The sequence below is a fragment of the Pelmatolapia mariae genome, linkage group LG4 (genome assembly GCF_036321145.2).
Source record: "Pelmatolapia mariae isolate MD_Pm_ZW linkage group LG4, Pm_UMD_F_2, whole genome shotgun sequence".
Lineage (NCBI taxonomy): Eukaryota > Metazoa > Chordata > Actinopteri > Cichliformes > Cichlidae > Pelmatolapia > Pelmatolapia mariae.
This window is the reverse complement of record NC_086230.1, coordinates 20,003,755-20,025,000: the sequence shown is the minus strand read 5'-3', so window position 1 is coordinate 20,025,000 and position 21,246 is coordinate 20,003,755. Positions and strand designations below refer to the sequence as shown.

At 39.6% G+C, this 21,246-nt stretch overlaps 1 protein-coding gene across 2 annotated transcripts in view; it reads left to right on the top strand.

The window, feature by feature from the left end:
- LOC134626204 (cytohesin-3) overlaps positions 1-21,246 on the top strand; it is a 50,513-nt gene that overhangs the window by 9,561 nt on the left and 19,706 nt on the right. The window contains exon 1 of one of the 2 annotated variants that reach the window (XM_063471791.1): positions 20,210-20,450. The exons of the other annotated variant lie outside the window; for it this stretch is intronic. The gene's annotated coding sequence lies outside the window, so the exon portion shown is untranslated. Of the gene's footprint in view, positions 1-20,209; positions 20,451-21,246 lie in introns of those variants that run through there. 2 annotated transcript variants of the gene reach the window in all.

Genomic DNA, 21,246 nt, shown 5'->3' with positions numbered 1-21,246 from the left:
ATGCATCTGTGTAGACATTCTCACACAGAGGGTTAGTGAGTCCTGTAAGTCCTCTCCACGCTTAGACAAATGGAGATCAATCAGGCCGAGATAACATGACATTTAGTGGATTATAGGTCATGGGTTCGAGTCACTTGCTGCCACTTTCCTACTTGAGTGCTGGAAAACTCACAAATGCACATATCTATATAAACAGGATTCAAGAAAGATGGCAACCCTGAATGGAAAAAGTGGTGTTTTCTTCCAAGTCTGTCATGTGAATTGTAGTGTGATGTGTCACCAGGATTTTCTGCACTTCATGCCACAGTTTAAGGTTCTTTTCCTTTGCCCTGACCCTTGAATTGTTAAATTGTTTTCCAAGACAGGATGTCTTTTGTTGCTGTAGTGAGGACTGTGAGTCGCCCTGACAGAGCAGGTCAGGCTGACAGGCTGCAGAATAGTCCGCAAGTGCACTGATAAGCAGGAGCATCTATGTGGACAATGGTAGCTCGACTCGTGGCCGCACTTAAATACACATTCACACGACCCCTACGGATAAAAACTCACACTTCCTGTCCTTGTCCACAATCTTGCATCCACAGCATGTAACTCGTGGCACATTAATAGCACAGCAACCACTGCTAATGATTGGGCACACTTGATCAACCAGCATACTACTCACTACTAAAATCCACACACACACCGGTAGAGAGTGGCCCTCAGGGTTATCTCAGGGGTTGAGTAATTTACAGTCACTCTCAGGCACAGGTTCATTCACTCTACTTGTTGGCCTTTGCCACATTGAATATCTGTCATCATCAAAGGGAAACTATTGTGCTTTTTCTTAGTTTCTGTCAGTGCATGTACAAGTAATCCCTGTGAGACAGAAGCTGAGGTTCAGACTGCTTTAAATGCTCCATTTCAGGCGGTTTATTTATTTTAGGATCTGTATTATGTCAAAAAGAGCAGAAGCTCTTTCACTACAGGCACATGGCTCTGACTGAAGGCACAGAAGCTCCACCCACCTGGTGTTCAAATACTTTATTTGTTTAGGGCAGCCAATCAAAAGAAAGTCAGCTCAAAGTGTGAGGTGCTGATGAACTGAATATGAAATGAATATAAAATAAATAAGGATTGTTTTGAACTTTAAATTGTGCAAAGCCGCTCTAGTAGAGTTCAACGGGGTGTTTTTTGTCTTAATTATATAATGCGGCCAGAGGAGCATGATGCAAATGCTCTGTGATTAATTTCCTCATCATAAATGGACTCAGCTGATACACAAACTGAAGCAATAATGAGTAATTATTGTTATTTTCCTCGTGGTAAAATCACCAGCTCTCCGACGCTGACGCTCCCAGGGGATGTGCTGCTGTCATAAATGCCTGCAAGCCATCAGGAGGCAATACATGTGTAGCTATGTAGTAAAACATGTAGGGCTGTGTGATATGACCAAAATCTCATATCCCGATATAAGACATCTATCGTCCCGATAACGATATAAATCACAAAAATTTAACATTTTCTGTAAATTCTGTGAATCTCGGGCAGCTCGACTTGCGTGAAGTGTTTCCAGCTGGGCATCGTGTACCTGGAGTCGAGTGTTTTAACTGATGCTTGAAACTATACATTTTTAGGCATAAGTTGTAACGGCCGCCGTTTTCTTTGTGAGTATTTATTACACGGCGTGCTGCGGGGAAAAGTCTGTTCTAACGTTTGAGTCTAAGGTTTATTTTTTAGCACCTGACGACTCTTTTTTGCTTCTCATCCGTCAATACTCTGCATACTATTTCACGTGATTCAGTTTATTTTGAAAAGTCTCAACAGGATCTTGAGCTTTATTGTGAAAGGTTTATGTGGAAAATAAACAAGCGGACACGCGATGGTTTTACCGTCGTTGTTGCTAACGACAAGGCATAAAAACAGGCACTTGTCTGTCGGTAGTGTGGTTGATTAAATATAAGAGAAAGAGAGAACTTTAGGACATTAATATAGCCACTACAGTGACCATCAAAACGATGAAAAAATATTGCCGTAAACAGTTTATTTTGCGACACCACGAAACCAACGATAGGGTATAATGAAACAATAGACCTTTCTATATCGTCATCCGATATTTATATCGAACAGCCCTAAAAACATGGGACTTTCAGCACTGGTCTGTATAAAAGGAAGTGGGAAACCAATCTGCTAGCTTTCGGTTAGATTAGAACAGCTGATATTCAAATGTGTCCTGTCTCCCCAGTTGCTATTTTCATATCTTCCAAATCATTTTTCCTCATGCACTTTCCCTGTATGACCCTCATTAGCCACATCTTATATGTACAGGACACATACAAGGAAGCATGTGTGGCTAATCTTTCATGCACTTACAAAGAAGTTAAACGCAAAAATCAAGTTCCCCAGGCGCACTTCGGTAATGCTGTTTTTTCTGTACATTGATTGCATGACATTAATGCATCATCATTTCCACAGGCAGGCTTCATGAGCTCACAATTGGTCTTGTTGATTTGGGCTCCACATGTTACAAATTAATCGACCCTGACAACCAAAAATTGTGTTTATATACAGCACGCAGTTCTAGACACTTGTCTGGACTCTCATCATGCGCCACCGTTAGAGAGGCGTCCGATTGGGCCCAGTTTGCAGCGGGACAAGCGAGGCCAAACATACCAGCCAGAGTCCCTAAAGAGATATCTTCAGCAAAAAGGCAAAGGGAACATCCTGCAACAGATGATGTGCATCAAACAGAGAACTGATCTCTTCTCACAGTATTACAAGAAGAGACAGTCGACACTGAGACGCTCTAAATCCACATAAAAACTGTGGCGAGCTCCCCAAGATGCTACGCTCAAGCTCATTGCCAAGTGTTATGCTGAGACACCTCAGTGTGTCTAAACATTATCATTATATGAAGTACTTCTTGGTGTCAGACCTTCCATTTTTACCATTTTGTGCACCTTCTGCACAGCACAAAAGCATAACATGCTCTGGAAAATATTATAAAAGCAAACATCATCCAGTTATAACAACAATTATGCTTCCAGCAAAAACACATTACAGCAGTACATAGAAAAGAAACGGGGTTTAATTAATTTTACCGCTAATGCAATGCCGAGGCCACATGAGCCAACACGGTCATCCCGAGTGTTTTAATGCGACTTTCATCTGACTCTGTATGGAAAAACAAGCGTGTGCTACTCTGTGGTAATGATGCAAGAATCAGAAGCGTTTTCTTCTAATCAGCGCTCAGCTAGTGGGATTTAAAATGAGAGGTTAAATAAAGGGCTCTTGTTTGCAGAAGCTCAGATTCTGGAAAAACCCTTGTACCCAGAACCTGGGAAGGAGCGATCGTCTGAACCTGAACCACCCACATATTTTGTGTAATAAAGGAGGAAAAAAGCTCAGGTTTTAACTCTGTTATGAACTTCTTTTTCCCCCTCTCCACCTCTTCACATGCCTCTTGTCCTTCCTGCTCTTTTGCAAGAAGAAAAGTGGAAATAAAGTCCAACTCGTCAGCTGGAGTGTCTCTTTGCTCTACTGACTGCCTCTCCCTCTCTGTATCCCTGTATATCGTGTATACTTTTTTCAAGATTTTTAGGCCTGAACCCAATATAAACAGCCTGTACTGCTGCCTCCTCCATTTCTGTCTCTCTGTTGCTGCTCATCTGCTCAAGGCTTGCATATCAGACAGTGTGTGCTGTGTCACACTGCAGTCACTTCCTGGGGTGAGGGGACAGAGGTGCAGCTAAGAGTGTCTAGAGGACTTGCGTGTCGTGACAACCTCAGAGAAGATGGACCTGCATGGTTTACTGTGTTTCTTCTTCTAATCAGGCCTATACCTCTGACTTTTAATGGCTAAAATGGGCTTGCTCAGCCCCGTCTCCTTGGCTAGTTTCATGCCTGTTAAGCTGTCATTATTATTGTAATCTCTTTGATCATTCTTGACATTATGGACCACTCATTTCAGACTGTGGGTAGCAGAAGCAATTAGGATTCAGATTTTTACACCCCAGACATTGATTCTGGTGGCTGTCAGTAGCAGATTTGAGTTCCTTTACTGAGGAAGGCCACATATGGGAGCTTACAGATATCTGACAATAAAGTACAGACAGGAACAGACTAGCAGCGGTGTTGTGACCACAGACCATAGTGGCAGTGGAATTCTGCGCGTTACAGCACTGACAGGTGAAACTAATGCACTGGACTAATGTCAACTTTGTGGTGAGCAATTGAAGTGACTATCCGTGCAAACAAAGGACACCTTTGGCTGATGTGATGGGATGTGAAATGTATTAATGGACTGCCCACACGACCTCAGCCTCCATCGTCCACGAGTAATAAACTTTCAGCTTCAAATTGATGGGTGACGAGCAGTTTGCCTTATATTAGGCAGGAGCTGTAGAGTCAACAGCAACGCATGGCCGAACTGAGGGGTCAAATTCTGATAAACAGATCCTCTTCACGTGGTTGGTGATGCTCAGGGAACATTTATTTACCATTTTGAAAGCGCCGCTTTTCTAGTGATTGTGCATGGGGAAGTTGGAGCTTTGGTTGAGTAGATTGATTAGTTTGTACATGTGTAAAAATGCTGTCAACTTCCATTTATTTTTCATTATGCAGTCCTCAGCCACCCCAAGTTTACTCTGTAGTTTGCGCAATTCTAATGAGCTTGAAGGTCAGTATCTGGTGTGACCACCTTTATTTTTCAACACAGCCCGAACTCTCTGAGACAGCTTCCTTGCGATTTCTTAAAGTAGTCTTCAGGAATAGTTCTTCAGGCTTCTTGAAGGACACTCAAAGCTCTTCTTTGGATGTTTTTGTGCCTTTTGTTCCATTCTCTGTCAAGATGATCCCACACTGCTTCAGCAATGGTAATGTCTGAGCTCTGGGGAGGCCAATCCATGACTGATATTGTTCAATGGTCTGGACTAAAAATGAATGACAAAGTAACCAATGTCCAAAGAAAAGCTTTGAAAGAGCTTCACAAAGCCTGGAGAACTATTGCTCAGGACTACTTTAAAAACAATTGGCTCCTTGAAAGCAAATTCTAGAGAGACTAAGGCTACGTTCACACTGCAGGCGAAAGCGCATCAAATCCGACTTTTTTGACCCTATGCGACCCATATCCAATCATGGTGTGACAGTGTGAACAGCACAAATCCGATATTTTCAAATCCGATCTGGGTCACTTTCGTATGTGGTACTGAATCCGATACATATCTGATGTTTTAGAAAGCGACCGCTGTTTGAATGGTCATGTCGCATTGAATCCGTCTTTTACATCACTGACACAAGACAGACGCCAATTATCAGCGCCGGAGAAGCGCCCGATAAGACATCACGAATGCTTCCTGGCCATCCCGTGTAGATGTTAGTGAAACTGTTGGGAAGACAACGTTGGAGAAACGTGAACATTTTATTTGTACTGTATAATCTGCAGATTCTGACAGAAATCTGCAACTATCCTTTGAAGCACCGCTCCTCTAAAACAGCAATAAGGATAATTATTAGGCCATATGTAAATAACAAAATAACTTAAGCAAAATTGGGGAAACGTAAAGTCCGAAACAAGTTTTTATATTAAGGGCCATCAGTCAAACAATACTGTTTGGTCTGGGTCTAAACAGCACGTTGTGTGTGACGTCTTCTTTTGCGCATGCGGGCCGCTTTGAGGGTTCACACTAGAGCGTGTTTGCTGTCACATTTTATTTGTAGTGTGAACAAGCAGACAAAGAAATCGTATTTGATCAAAAAATCGTAATTGAGCATTAAGACCTGCAGTGTGAACGTAGCCTAAATGTATATCTATAGAATAAATATACATTTCAACTTATTTTCTTTGATCACTCTTCTTACGTTTGAAGGCAATACTGCTTAATACTGAGCACAGAAACTGAAGATCTAGAAATATATGAAAGAAATAAGAAACAATATTGTATAGAGATGGCAACAGTGTGCTGTGTCACACGGGAAGTTGGGTTATAAGTTTTCCCAGTACAGCAGTAGCATTCTGGCTTAAACAAGCCCTGCCTTGCCTAGCCCACTACATTTGGTAAAGTTAGGCTGATTAGACAGTTGGTGGTTCAGGGAGGGGTTCTGGGAATACTCTGTCTTGTTAGGAAAGTTTTACACAGTTTGAGACAATTTTCCATCTCTGCTTCTTAGTTCTGGTTAGCTCTGAGCAGCTTAACCAAACATTTCATAAACAAGGGGTGAAAAAAAAGTATTTTTTCATAGCAGAAATGTTTTCTGTCTTTTCTTATTTTTGCGAGCATCTTTCAACCCCTTGGGTGATCCACAAGCCCAACTTCGGGATCCATTGTTGTAAACAGCAACTTGAGTTTTTGAGTTTCTCGTGCTCAGGCTATCCTGTAATTAGCTGTGTAGGCTGGCTGGGAAAGGAGACATTATGTGGAGATTGCTGATGATTAAACGAGGGAGCCGTCATCTCGACACATTTGACTCAACAGAAAAAAATCTTCAGGGCTTATTGTAGCCCCCACGCATGCAGGCTTCTTGACTTGGGAGTTGGTGGTGTTTGTGTAACAGTTGATTCCTCCGTCAATTAGGAAAGGTCTTGTCTAGACAGGGTGTGAGATTACAAAGAGCGGAAAAGAAAAAAACAAAACTGCAATTGGGTTAATCTCAAACATACCTATGCTATCACTGTCAGCTGGTGATTGGTGAGGCAGCAGGCTGTCAAGATCACTTTCTTCCCTTCAGATTTCTTTGCTCTCTGGTAAAAAGGCAAGTAGGATGTAGTCTGTGTGATAAGAAAAGGTCTCCGTCTTTCTGCTGTTGACAGACTTTCCGCAGACTGACGGTGCGATCGTTTATCAGTTGCAAAACTGTGTAAACTGTTTCAGTCAAAACATATATTCAGCAGCAATAATTCAGCACTTCGTGAAAGAATTCATTAACAGTAATGATGAAAGGCCATCTATGTGCTCAGTGACTCGAAATTTACAGAAGGTGAAAACAATACCAGCCTCTGTGACGTGGCAGGCAACCAGGGATCGTATCACAGCAGCCGCTCGAGCAATTTGTCTGAGAATAATTGCATATGATGACCCAAAAATAAACCAATGAGAGAATGCCTTTTGAATCCAAAGGGAAAAGGAAGCTTTAGAGTGAAATTTGGCAAATGCACTTCATGAATACTTGACTGTGACTAGTGGGTTGTGTGAAGAGACTGTCTTGCTTCAAGGGATTGTGTTATATGGTCTTTGAGGCTTTGAAGAATCAAACGGCCATGTTGTGTTTGATGTAACCTTTGATTTTCCTTTGTAATCTAATTTTCATAAAGGGGAATGCTTTGGTTGTCTCTGAGATGAGCACCAACAACAAGTGACTGCTGTAGATTTGGAAGTCAGTCATCTCTTTGAGGCGAACGAACAGTGCAGAGAGATTTTTCTTTTTCTTGATATTGATGGAGTTTCGTGGTGGTTGCATGTACTAACTAAATACAAAATTAAAACATTAAACAGGTTTTCATACTCAAAGAGAATAAAGTATTATGTCTAAATGTGTCAGGTCCAAGAACCAAATGCAGTTTCCCACATCAGATGTGTTTTTCAGTGCTCAAACTGGGCAGTTTGAGTGTTTTTAACAGGCAGAAGTTGTTTTTATCCTTCACACAAAGATAAAAATTCACTACGTCTTTTATTTTAGCCAGGTTCATATGTTGATCTGGCGGTTCACATTCCTTGTAGGATGAAGTGCGATCACTTTAGTGACCTCTGAACTTTTGAATCTTGTGGATTCATCGGGTCAGTTTTTTAATTTCTTGTAGGTGCAGGCATATGAAAAACCTTTAGCAGCAGTGTGGAAAGTGAAAGCATTAGTGATGGCGTGACGAGCCGCTCTGTCGTGCTTGTCTTGCACCTTTTCTTGCAGTTAGTGGAGAGGGGGCGGCTTGTAAGACTTGGCTTGGTGTGAGAGTGCTTTTTAAAAACACTCCCTTAGAGCTCAGCTGCTGGTGCGCTCTCATGTCCGAGACATCTATTCGTTTTGCTGCTTGCCTTTTGGTATGTCTTCCGCACCGTTCAATATTGCATTCACTCCACTTATCCTGCACTACTGACCTTGATAACTACACGTATTATGGTTTGTTTAGGTTCTTCTTATATTTCTCTTGATTATGGTGTGTTCACCTCCCTTGTTTGTCATAGACATGCATTTTTATTTTGATAGGCAGAAAACTTTCATCTCATCCATCCATCCATCCATCCATCCGCTCTCTACCATTTACCCAGGTTTGAGTTGCAGGAGCAGTCAAAGCCGACGTGCGCAGACCTCTGTCTCTAACAATTCTTCCAGCTCTTATGAGGCAAAACTAAACCAGGGTCTCCTCCCAGCAGGACATGCCCAAAACACCTTGCCTAGAAGGTGCTGGTCAGATGGCCGAATCACCTCAACTGGCTCCTTTTGATCTGCGCTCCTCATCCCATATCTAACGCAGTGCCCAGAGATTCTTCAGAGGAAGCTAACTTCTTTCACTTGTAAATACAGGCTGTTTTGGTCACAACTTAAAGCTCTTGACCGTAGGTGAGGGTAGGAATGTAGGTCACTTTCAGGCGCAGCTCTGTTTTCACCACAACACATCACTATGGAGTCAGTCCGTGAGTCTTTCATTCGACTGTCCCTCATTTGTGAACAAGATCCCAAGATACTTTAACTCCTCCACTTGGGCAACAACTCATCCCTAACCCCGAGTGGGCACTCTACCATTTTCAGGCTGAGGACTATGATCTTGAGTTTGGAGGTGCTCTTTCTTATTCCTTTTGTTTTATACTCGTGAAACAGTGTGAAACAAACTCTTCCATGCATGTGGGTCAGTTTGAAGTCTTGTTGGCAGAGTTAGGTCCAAATCAGAGGAGGCAGAGAAATGATTTCAGACCTGGAGCAGTGTCTGGCTGTGTGTCTGAGGGAAAAAAAGAAAAAAGTATTATTTTACTATTTGTATATTCAATACTGGTGCATGTTTGAAACTACAAGTGCAATGCAGTGATCTCATTGGTCAGATCTGCTTATTTGCATGCTATTACACCATGGTTGTGAGCAGCTGCATAAAGAATGGGTGAGTCTGAAAAATGCATTTAACGAAATAGTCACAGATTTTACAAGTCCGGTGTGTAAAGGCTCAGTCTCACTTATTCTCACTTAGTTCATTTCTGTAGTGTTCATATTAAAATTAAAGTCAGAACCAAGGAAAACTTTTCTCCAGTAGCTGGTTTATTAAGCTTTTACTGCAAACATGAAGTACAAATAATGGAAGCCATTACTGATGAGATCTTCTTTTAAGGGATTCAGATTCAATAAAATGATATTGAACCCCAGCTGCAAAAACGAATGCACTCTGCTGCTGCTGTTAGGGTTTGCTGCCTTACCTCACTCTGCTGCACCATCAGTGCTGCTGATCTCATATGGAGTGCACAGCAGATGTATTTGGAAGCTTTTATTAAGCGAAGATGGGCATTTTGATTTCTCTGTTAGTGCTGATGTGGGAGCTGAGTGTTCTCATGTGGAAAGTGGCTGATGCATCTTAAGAGAAAAGAAGGATGAGTTGAAAATAAAAGACAATGCACAGAATCTGATTTAAAGAATAAGATTAGGAGGTGTATGGAGAACTGGTTGGGCCTGACTGGACAGTTGCAGTAAGAGGAATGTGTGCTATTTCCACACCGCTGCTGTCATCTGTCAAGAGGCAGAAACTGTCAAAGAGGCTGTTGGTGCGCGTGCCTGTCTGTATGTGTGTGTGTGTGTTTCTCTGTGCCTGTGCATGCTTGAGAGCAGTGAGTAGGAGTAACGCCGAGGGGAAGAACAATTACTACACACCTACCAGCCACAATTGCAGCTTACATGAGTGCGGAGCAAGCTGCTAAAAACAGTGTAGATGCTCTTATTGCAGTCAGCCACAGTACTGCCTGTTACAGGGCAGACCACCATAAGGACACGCTCCTCTTCTGAATGCATGTCAATCATCATGAGAACCGAGGAGAAGAAAAGACAATGTGGTTTGTGTGTTTTATTATAAAACTCCGCTGAGAATAGGGATCTTGTTGAGTCACATATTGGTATCTTGTATTTTAACTATAGCAGTGACATAAAGATTTGCTAAACATGAGAATATTGAATTTGAATATAAACCATTTGGAGGTCATTTTTTTCCCCTGTGTCACCTACTTTGAAACACCAACTCTCCCTTACATCATTCTCCGCAGTCCAGCGTCGGCTGTGCTGTCAACTTGTGTTAGTTCTCCTTAAGTAGCCTGTTGTGGGAATGGGTTCTGGCATCCTCATGTTTATGTGGTTGCTATTGTTACATGGAGCCCAACCTAGTGCACTGAACTGCTGTAGAGATCCCCTCCATTGCCTCACTGAAAACCTGGTGAAAATCAGGAAATGTTTCGCTGTCTCTGTTTGCTCTTGTGCTCTATCATGGTTCTGTTCAAGAATGTTACTCTTAAAAGAGCAACTCTCAAGCTCATGAACCTATAACCAGCGAGAAATCAGGATAACCACAGGACTGACCTACCAGCCACTTTCTTTTTCAATAGAGAAGCTCTGTTACAAATTCTGTGTCAAGATAACTGACGTGAAAATAATGTCAAAGAGAGAATATTGGTATAGTTTGTTAATTAATTGGCCCCTGGCCTACTGTCATGTTCACTCAACGGCCACTTTATTGGATGCATCTTGCTAGTACCAGCTTGGACCCTCTTTTGGTTTCAATAAGCTCCTCATTTCTTCTCCAGTAGCGTCCAGAAGTTTCATACAGTGAACTGAGGCCTTAATTCTTTGTGGCATAGATTCAACAAGGTGCTGGAAACATTCCTCAGAGATTTTGGTATTGACATGATAGGATCACACAATCGATGCAGATTTGTCAGCTGGACATCCATGGAGCTAATCTCCCGCTACACCACATCCCAAAGGTGCTCTGTTGGATTGAGATCTGGTGAATGTGGAGGCCATTTGAGCACAGTGAACTCACACTCATATTCCAGAAACTAGTTATACTTTTAAATCTATATTTTTTTATATTTTCCAATAAAAGCCACATGATTCAGCTCTAATCTCTTTTGCAGTAGGGTTTCGCGTCAGACAGTAACTGGGGTCCTTCTGTCTGTCGTGTATTATTCAAGGCTCCTGGGCAGTTTTCAGCTTCATTAGGTGCATTCGTAAATATATTTTATAGCTCTAATGTGCCCTTTAGCACTGCTGTATACATCCACAAGTATTAATTGTTGTGCTTTTTGAAATTTCTTTTTTATATAGAATGTGATCACTGAGTTCAACAAAGAATTACATTGAGATTATGTAAGTGTGGATCATGAGTGGACTCAGTTATCTGTGGCATGAATAATTTGCATGTGATCTCTTTTTATGACCACTATGAAAATCTGGAGCAGGCAAGACACATTTATATCGGGTCATAAGACTTTGCCACTAATCATAGCTGATTTTTTTTTTTTTAACTCTCTGACCTAAATACTGTAAGGAAGGAGAGTGATCTGCAAACATGCTTCCTGTTTGGCTTCTTTTTGACCTGGGTTCTTTTCCATTTTATTAAGATATTAAGAAATAATGCTAAAAGCTAAACAGCTCTAAGGAACACTATCCATGAAGTAAAACTTAATCTTAACAAAGTACGCACTGAAATTGGCCATTTGCCCTGACCCATGCCAGCTGAGCTCATCACAGATGTATTGTTTTGCACATAGGACTTTTTTGACACACTGCAAGGCTGTGGATATCTTTCCATTGTCAATAATTAGCATCTTTTCATGATGATTTGAGCAAACCATGTTACAATCATATGATGTGTTATTCTAACAAAGGGATCGTGGGTTTTTCATTGATTGTGTCATTGTTTCTGGTAACTCTTTCAAAACCAAGAATTTTCCCTCAATCTTCTGACAGCTGTTTAACCTCCTAAGACCCGAACTCTTTCATGGCATGCATTTTTAAATTCTCTTTGCTATTTGGGCTGTTTGGGACCTGATGAATATAAAAACAAAGAATTTCCAGATTTTTTTTTTTTTACCTGATTTTATCTCTGACAAAAATAAGATTGACACATCAGGACATTTGTTTTAAATTTCAATAGAACATTTGCAGTATAATGTCCTCGTAAATGGTTATCAGGCCCTTGTAGAGTAAAATTTTGTATTTTGGTCTAGGCATCCCAAAATGTGATGTCCACATATGTGGACGCCAGGTCCTAGGAGGTTAAGGATAGCATGGAATTCATTTGTCTTGCACACTTTGGTCAGTATGGGCCTTATAAAGTGCCTGTACCACAAGAGTAGTAGACACTCAACTCATATGGTGTATTTTTATGTTAAAAACACTTATTAAAACTGGGGCTCTTCCCTGGGCTCTGTTTTTCAGGCTTTAGAAAATCTAACTCAACATGGGAGACTTTAACCATTCAAAGGTCTTTTAACACCATCTTAGTTGGTAAAAATACAACAAAAAGAGCAGGAAGGTCCAAGTAGACAGGACCTTTACCTGTGAAAGTAGGGTCACCCATACGTATGTGAATTGTGTAACAAAGCGTTAATAAGTCTGTTGGTTAACAGTGAGTAAGTAGTGGTTCCATAGTGTAGTGGAGCAGGGTGTCACAAACTAGTGCGATCCCCCCAGTGCTGGATGAACGGGCGGGAAAAAATCAAACATGGATCCATCCATCGATATTGATGCTCCCTTGGGAAATAAGCAGCTTTACCTGTTAACAGTAAACATATGCATCTTAATATAAAGTGCTAATCATGATCAGTTAAGTATGTCTCTCATACAACCAGTAACAACACATGGCTTGTGACCTTTTTGCTGACCCGTAGAGCCGGTGATGACCCGTCTGGTTACAGGGCTTGAAGACTAGAAAACGATGCGTGTGAGACTGAGAAGGAGAAGATTCAGACTCGGTGACCTTTCTGTTGGAAATGTTCAGTTCAGTTCAGTTCATTTTTATTTCAAACATGTGCCTTCACAATCATTTCCAAATATCATTTCATTATTTGTTTGAAAAGGAGTAGGCAGAAGTAATTACTTATTTGTCCCTACCCCCTCAAGTTTTACCTCTCATTCTTTTAATTTTCTTTTAGTCTTAAATTAAACAAACAACATATGAAACAAAAGTACAGCAAAACAAAACAAAACATACATAAATAAAAAAAAAGAAATTAGCAAGCCCCACCACAGTATAGTTTCTTTTATATGAAAAATACAGAATGTGTATATTTGCATATTCATAAGTTATGGAAAAACAAACAAACCAAAAAAAACAACAACCAAGAACCACAATACCATTACCAGCCACATTACCGTCCTGGGTTAACCCCGTTTTCTTCATTCTTATACTTATTTAAAATTTGTTTTTTATATTTTACTTTAAACTGGCTTACGTTTTTACTTTCTTTTATTTCTTCTGTTAGACTGTTCCATAATTTAACTCCTGCAATTGAGAGAGACATAGTTCTTAAAGTTGTTCTAGCACTTTGTATTTTTAAATTCCATTTCCCTCTTAAGTTATACCCACCTTCTCTTTCTATGAACAATTTACAGATTTCTTTTGGAAGCAATTTATTTCTTACTTTATACATTATTTGCGCTGTTTTAAACTCCACCAAGTCTTTGAATTTAATAGCTTGCATTTTGACAAAGAGTGCATTTGTATGGTCCCTGTACCCCACATTATTTATTAATCTAATGGCCCTTTTCTGTATTATAGTTATTGTTTGTGTATTACTTTTGTATGTGTTTCCCCAAACCTCTACACAGTAGCTCATATATGGCAGTAGTAAAGCACAGTATAATATGTGCAGTGCTTTCTGATCCAACATAGGCTTTGCTTTCCCCAGGACGGCAATGCCCCGTGCCATTTTCCCCCGAACATAAGTAATGTGTGGCTTCCAACAGAGCTTGTGGTCAATGATCACACCAAGAAATTTTATTTCATTTACTCTTTCTAAATATACATTGTCAACACATATTTCTATTTTGATGTTTTTCTTTTGTTTTCCAAACAACATAAATTTGGTTTTATCTAGATTCAATGATAATTTATTTATATCAAACCACTTCTTTAATATTGTTAATTCCTGTGTGATCATCTCCAAAACCTGTGGCAATTCCACACCTGAACATAGTATATTTGTGTCATCAGCAAATATTACAAACTTTAAAATCTCCGATACTCTGCAAATATCATTTAAGTACATAATAAACATTTTTGGACCCAATACCGAACCTTGAGGTACTCCACAAGCTATATCCATCAGATTAGATTTATATTCATTTATTTGTACATATTGTTTCCTATTCCCTAGATAGCTTTTAAACCATTCCAAAACCACTCCCCTAAACCCATACTTTTCCAGTTTTTTTAATAATATTTCATGATTAACAGTATCAAACGCCTTCTTTAAATCTAAGAAAATGCCGAGTGCATACCTCTTATTATCCATACATTCCGTTATCTTTTCCATTAAATCTATCAGTGCTAAAGCTGTTGATCTGTTGCTTCTGAACCCATACTGACTATCTGTCAGTAATTCATATTTTTCCACAAAACTGTCAAATCTTTTTATGAAAAGTTTTTCCAGTATCTTAGAGAACTGGGAGAGTATTGACACTGGTCTATAGTTTGTAAAATGATGCCTTTCACCGGTTTTGTAAATGGGAATAACTTTAGCAACTTTCATTTTTTGTGGAAAAACCCCTTTTTGAAACGACAAGTTGAATATGTATTTTAATGGTTTTACAATCCCATCAATAACTGTCTTTACTGTTACCATATCAATATCATTCCAGTCTGTACTGGTTTTGTTCTTAAGTCCTCTAACTATGTCATAAATCTCTTTCTCTTCCACTGCTCTTAAAAACATTGAGCTACTATTCCTTTCAATATTTTCCCCAGTGTCCCTTTCTATTCCATCAACCTTTATTTCTTCTGCCAGTTTTGGCCCTATGTTTACGAAGAATTCATTAAAGCCATTTACTATCTCTTCCATGTTATTAATACTTCTTGTCCCTTCTATAAAGTACCCAGGGTAATCATTATTCCTTGATTCATTTTTGATTATACTGTTTAATACATTCCATATATCTCTTGTGTTATCTTTATTGTGTTCTAACCTTTTAATGAAATACTCTCTTTTACAGGATCTCATTATATTAGTTAATTTATTTTTGTAAGTTTTATACTTCCTTTCAGTTTCTATTGTTCTCTTTTTTATGAATTCTCGATATAGGGTATTCTTTTTTTTGCTGGCATTTTGTAGTCCTTTGGTCATCCATGGTCTTCCTGCATAGTTGTGTTTCCTGTTGATTTCAATTACTGGGCAGTTTTTATCAAGTAATGTGTTAAATGTTCTTAAAAATCCTTCGTAAGCTTTATTAACTTCTGTTTGTTCATATACAATATTCCAATCTTGCTTTAAAAGTTCATTTCTAAGACAGTTTAATGTTTTCTCTGTTCTTATTCTTTTGTAAATAATCTTGTGTCCATCGCTGTTGACTTTATAATGGCAATTATAAGATGCAAAGACTGGTAAGTGGTCACTTATATCATTGATTAACAGCCCACTTTTTATATTTCCTTCTATTATATTTGTAAATATATTATCTAATAGAGTTGCACAATGAGATGTTATTCTGGTCGGTCTTGTTATCAGTGGAAATAAACCCATGCTGTACATGGAATCAATAAATTCTTCTGTGCTCTTATTATGATTTGGATTCAATAAGTCAATATTAAAGTCCCCACAAATAAACATTCTTTTCTGATTTATATTTGTAAATAAGTCCTCCATTTTATCCATAAATATCTCAATCTTAGATCCTGGTGTTCTATATAAACAACTGACAATTAGGTTTTTCCTTTTTTCCATACTTATTTCCACTGACAAACATTCCATCACGCCATCAATAACAGTCGTCATTCTTCCCATTCTTTCGTACTTTAGGTTTTTATCAATGTAAAGTGCCACCCCACCTCCTTTCTTGTTGATTCTGTCTAAATGAAGGAATTCATATCCATTTATTTTAAAGTCTTCTTCTTTTCCAGGAGTTATCCAGGTCTCTGATATGGCTATCACATTGAATGGCTGTTCAAACTGTGTTATGTAGTCTTTGATGGATTGAAAGTTTGCATATAAGCTTCGACTATTAAAGTGAACCATTGTTATACCCTGTTCTACCTTGATTTCCTTTTTCAGTTGCTCATTTGTATAATAATTGCATTCATTTGTCTTATTGTTAAAGAAATTATAATCAGGATCTATGTTGCTGTCATACATCAATGTCTTATTTTCAATATCTATACGAGTTGTTAGTTGAATATTGTCAGACATCTGCGTTGGTTGTGCACTTGGACGGTCCCATCATATTTAGCACTACTTTGCATTCTGATTTATCAGTTATATTTTTCTAGTTCCGTCATCTCTTTGATGACTAGAACCTTAGCCTGCTCTGGTGTTCCATTTAACTTAATGAATATTTTACAGTCTGATGTCCAAGTTGACTGTATTTTCTTCTGTTTTCTTAATATTCTTGCTTGTCTTGCAATGTCTGCATTTTTCCTGATTAGGTGTTCATTTAAATAAACATTTGTACCTTTTAGCTTTCTTCCTTGCTTGAGCAGTTCTTTTTTCTGTTTTCTATTAACAAAACGAATGATAATGGCAGGTATTTGATTTTTGTTTTTCCTTGGAAGAGGATGGCATCCCTCAATATCTTTACTGTCCATTTCTATACCCTTGCTTTTGAAAAAGGTCATTACCTGCTCTTCCAAAGAGCGTAGCTCTTGCTCGGGTGGCTCCCCTCTCTCTGATGCTGCTACCCGCGCATATGTCTGATGCTTAGTTTCCAGTCCAGTCAGTATCACATCATTTATTCTTGAATATTGTTCCAGATCTGACACCCTTCCTTCCAGCATAGCAATCTTCTTGTCTTTTTCCTCGCTCTGTCTTCTTAGTTCTTTAATGTCCTCCATTAAATTGAGTATCAGTTTTTGTTGTTTTGAAATAGTTGTTATTTCTTCTGTCATAAAGTTTAGGGATTTCTTTATGTCCTCCAGTTCCTCCTCGTTGATGTTGCTCCTCTTAGGTGGCATCTTGTCGATGTTAAGGCCTGTTAGTTGAGAAGCACCCTTGAGATCACGTGGTGTCTGTGAAAACTTCAGCACATGGGCAGTTACTCATCCGTACATTCTTGGCTACTAATGCAGGGAAAAAAGGCTAAGCACGCAAGTTTGAACTGTTATGATGATGTATTGATTATAACTGGAGCAGCAGCCCCCTAAGTCATAATATAAAATGGCTGAGTGGTGTTGCATTGGTAATCTGTGTGGCTGAGCCTAGGGTTGAGCGTGGAGCGTTTGTATATAACCTAATTTAGATTTTTTGAAAGATGTATAGTGCATCTGATGCCCAGGGCCGGCTGCACAGTGATATTTGGCCTTATAATCATATCACATTACTCTGAGTTTTCCACATGCTACAAAACGCACACAGCAGGGGGATTGTTAACCAAAACAGATTTGATCTTCTCAGACAATTTGTCCCATTCTCCGGTCCAGTCGAGCTCTTTCAGCCAGAGTAGGAGGGATGGAGGAGTGTTTTGCGCATTTCAGACGTAGGTTGTCCGCGGGGTCTCTTTGCTCCACAATTACCGCTTTATGAGGATACTTAACTGCAGCCAAGAATCGAGAACAACAGAGGCAGAGAGTGTGAAGATGTCTGGTGGGCTGCTATCTGTTCACTCTTGTGCCTTTACTTTTCTTTGCCGTTTGGCACTAAACACTCCCGTTTGTGTCTTTGTTTCTCTTAGAAGCAGACTCGTCACAACTTTCTTTGCGCTTCTTTAACCCTCCACAGACCCTTTTCCACGGGTTCAGCATTACACTCAATGAAAAATATCACACATTTAACTCAACAAAGCAGTCCTTGTAGTGGTTGTTTTGGGGCTATCACGGGATGGAGTTTGTCATGGATACCAGTTACAATTTGTCTGTGCTCTCCAGGCATGACAAACCTTTAAAGTTCTAGAGTTATTTTTTTTAACAGGGTCAACAATGAACTTTTAGTCTGAATTCACAGAAGTGGCTTGACATTTTTGGGCTTGTTTGCTATCTTGCGAAGACTTGGATAAGAGGGCTGATACAACTTTGTCTGTCTAGGCAATATGAAACCACTTCTAGCACCTGGTTTGCTTATCGTAAGCTAGAAACAAAGGAAACAGTCTTGATAAAAAGATCCACCTGGCAGAACCTCTAATGTTTACTAATCAACATGATGTACTGCTTTTTTTTGTTTTTATTTTTTGTTCAATCTGTGTGGAAAACCAAAGTGTTAAAAGAAGAAGATTTTTTTTTAAGTGGTTGCACATTTTCTGGAGTCTAGTTGCTGTGCCGTGTCTTCAGTTGAGTAGTTGCTGCAGGAGTAAAGTATTAGATTTAGAGATTTGATCACAGAATCTAGTAATGTGATTAAAGGATCCCAAAAATGAGCAAAGTACAGTAGACTCGTTTTATTAGATGGCTGAGTATGTATCAGTCTTTCTGCCAAGTAAGAATACATTAAGACTGAATCAAATATATTTAAACATTTCAGATACATCAATTTTCCTAATCGTTCAGTCACTCCAGAGTAAAAACAGAACTGCAACCTTCTTATGGCTGTGTTAAATTGGTGATTGCTTGGTGGTTGCATTCACTTTTCTCATATTCATCAACTGTAGCTGAGGTAGCTAGTTGATCACCCACTGGTTGAGCGTGCAACACCCTAAACCTGTAGGTTCCAACATGTTGGCAATCTGTCTGAGTCAGTCCATAACATCTCTTTTTGAACAAGTCTTTCCAATAGAGGACTTTCCTCAACTGGTTGCCAACTGGTTGCATTCTGGTCATATTCCGAGCAACTATGTAATTTTGCAGATAAATCACCATCGTGCAGCAACTGCATTGCTGTTTTTGGATGAATTTTTAAATTTAGTTTCAGATCTACGAGGTTCTGGCTGATTTCTGTGGAAAACAGACACAGTTAACTGACAAATTATCACAAATAGATTGAGGTAAAGTTGGCAGTTCCATGCATTCAATCGCAAACTGATAAAAGTCCCGATGCACCAAAGTCACTTTGAAGACGGCATCTGACTGCGATAGTCGGAGACCTGGTCCTGGTCTTGAATGCATCAATTTCAAAGGTAAACCACGTGCACAGCACATCATCTCAGTTGGTTTGGTCATGCAGTGGTTTACAACCTCTGTTCCCCACATGTAACTACAGCACAAGTCATCTACCTGAAGATACTGTAAAGAAAAAAAAGACTGAAAATATATCATAATAAAAAGATCCCGTACAACCCCACACAGCCCCAATCGTCTTCTCCCTCCGATATTCCCACTTTGCAAATCTTTTACAAAAAATATCTTGCATTGTCTAAATGTAGTAGCAGCTGTGTTAATAGCGACAGTTTCCTTGTCATTTGGAACATTTACAGCCATAATTGATGCTTTGAGAAGTAAAAGAGTCAGAAGAGAGCACCATTATACCATGTGTCAGAGTTTACATCTTAAAATATGCTTTTTCCTCAGTGCAGTCAAGCTAATAAAAGAGCTTCTTTTGATGTCTTGGCACATTAAGAGTGCGTCATCATTCAGTCTTGCACTGCTTGGTCGACACAGTTTTTATACTCCATTAACATTTGACCCACTTTTGTGTAATAATTGCGTTCGCTTTATAAATTTCTTATATCTTTTTTATTTTCTTTTTCTTCAGTTTTGAAGCACTGCACCCTGCTTCTTTCTTTTTTCCCCTTTTGCTTTGTCTTGTAGAATTTGGTAGACAGTGTGTGAGAAAAATGTCTATCTACACCCATCTGGATCCCTACTCTCTCGACCGACTGCTCATCTGTGATAACATGAGCTCCATGCCCTCAGAACGTAATAACCTAATAGTCCATGCTGCTTCTGTCACTTTGTCTTACAGAGCAGGACCGGGGAGAGGGACTGATTCAGACAGTGTGAGAGAGCGATACAGAAGATAGATAAAGACGAGAGGAAATAACTTTCCCTTTTTTTTCCTCCATTATTTACAGTTGTGGAGGGGTGGGTGTGTGTGCCTGGATTGCAAAGCTGCTTAGTGGTATGATTCAGTTTGGGGATTTGAATCTGCTCTCACCCCCACTTCAAGCACTAGAGTGTAGGCGGACAAAGGGTGAGATAGAGGGGGAGTGTGTGCATGTGCGCGAGAGCGAGGAACGGCGTAGGAGACGCTCAATCTGGTATAGCTCCATGTGAAAATGACCTACTTCCTGTCAGCTCGCTCTCAAATGGATTGCTGTTTTCTGATGTGTGGAAGAGTGGGGGAGATTTTTCTCTGTGGGGTCTGAGGGGGGTGGAAGAGTTTGACGTGGAACGGTTAAATGAAGTAAATAAGTAGGTGGCTCTTGGGACCTTAAAGGTAGGATAAAATAAATGTCATGTTAGTGAAATGTAAATTCTGCATGCATGCATGGCGAGCATAGTGTGTGCTCACCTGTGCATACATTGTCTGTTGGCTCATGCTGTAAAGCATGTAATGTTGCGTGATGTGCTGCTCTCTCTCTGGTGTGTTAATTACCCCAAAAGACGGCTCGATGAGAGTTGACTATCAAAAAGCCAATATTTGAGGGGGCAGGCCTCGCCAGATGCTCAGTGGTTGTGTGTGTGTCTGTGTGTTATCCCGCATATCTGACACACACACAGAGGGTTGTTTATGGACGTCATCTGCTTTTCAGCAGGGAAGTTTCTGTGGTTTTAATTTGGTTTTAAAGGAAATTCTCATGAGAACCACGAAAGCGTCATATTGTCTAAACCTGCTCTTTAATTTAGATACATCTGTACTTTGGTAATTAATGTATAAAATCACAAACTATATAACACACTAACAGGATGCACATGATAATATAGATAAAGAACCTACATGTACACACATTTCATACTGTTTCATATACTTAAGCAGTTTTTTAATAATATTTTATTTTAAAAAAAGTACTGCACAAGTCTCAAGCCACCCCGCATTACTTCGTATTTTGCTTCCAAGGAGCCTGATTTTCTTCTAAATATTTTTTAAAGTTGTCTTGAGCAATAGTCTTTCTGAAGGTTTTTCAAAACATTTTCTCTGGACATTGGCCACTTTTTCACTCATTTTCAATCCAGTCCTTGTACCTGACAATTTTCAGAGGAATGTTTTTTTGTTTGTTTGTTTTTTGCACTGA